This window comes from Sorex fumeus, unplaced genomic scaffold (assembly GCF_029834395.1).
Source record: "Sorex fumeus unplaced genomic scaffold, SorFum_2.1 ptg000043l, whole genome shotgun sequence".
NCBI classification, from domain to species: Eukaryota; Metazoa; Chordata; class Mammalia; order Eulipotyphla; family Soricidae; genus Sorex; species Sorex fumeus.
Genome location: NW_026606100.1, coordinates 26,509,904 through 26,510,931, shown reverse-complemented (window position 1 = coordinate 26,510,931; position 1,028 = coordinate 26,509,904). Strand labels below are relative to the sequence as shown.

General features: G+C 44.6%; 1 pseudogene; it reads left to right on the top strand.

Annotated features, from left to right (window-relative positions):
- Window positions 1–622: 622 nt before the first annotated feature.
- Window positions 623–743, top strand: LOC130029981 (uncharacterized; annotated as a pseudogene).
- The last annotated feature ends 285 nt before the right edge of the window (window positions 744–1,028 follow it).

Below are 1,028 nucleotides of genomic sequence, written 5' to 3'. Positions count from 1 at the left end.
TGATTATATTCAGGGGTTGGTTCCCAGCAGTGCTCTGGAGACTACATAGTGCTGGGAACTCAGTCCCGCTGCATGCAAAGTATGAACTCAGTCTTCTAAACTATCTTTCTGGAAGTTTGGTGTTTTAAAATAACACAAATATGCAGGGGTTGGAGAGATAGTATAGCAGGTAGATCACTGGCCAATTGTATTGTGTGCTTGTTGTTCGTTAACGCTGCTCAGGTAAGGTGACTAACTGTCCCAGTTTTTCCGGGGAAAAGGGAAATTGGTTTTGTTGGGAATAAACTTTCAAGTGCTGAAAGAGGTAACAGACAGCTTCTTGGGGTCCCCTTCAGGAGACAGCAGTATGCATGCGGGGCCACAGGGTGCTCCTTTCCTGGTTAGGGAGTTGCTCCAGGGAGCATACCAGGGTTTTCCCCACCCAGCAGGGTGATGATCAGAGCCAGGAACAAAGATCTTGGTTCAAATCCTGACTTTGTAATTTTGTAAGTAACCTTTGCCACTCCCTCTGAAACTTGACTTCTATATCTTCCAAATCGTAAACTTTCCTTATCACACAAGCTGTAGGTCCAAATTGCAAACTTCACACGCTACTTGAAATGAACCAGAAAAGGACTTTATGAGCACTCTGTGGTTTGTAACATGATGACTGGGTGTTCATGACCATGTATGTGTTCATGCATTTGGGTGACATTTGCCTTCTTCATGTCTAGTTTCAATGTTGGCAAGGTACCTGTGTGATGGGAAAGAAAATAAAAGGGAGAGATGTGGTGTATAGAGGAGACTATAGGGCTCAAATATTTATTATTATATTATTATTATTATTTTGGAGCCACATCCCGCAATGCTCAGGGGTTACTCCTGGCTCTGCACTAAGGAATTACTCCTGGGGGTGCTCAGAGGATCATATGAGATATCAGCATGGACCAAGGGTGGGCCATGTGCAAGGCAAACATCCTGCACCCCAGCCTCAGGGCTCACATATTCAACAGGAAGGTTGCAGAACCTGGCTTTGTTTGGTCATGATC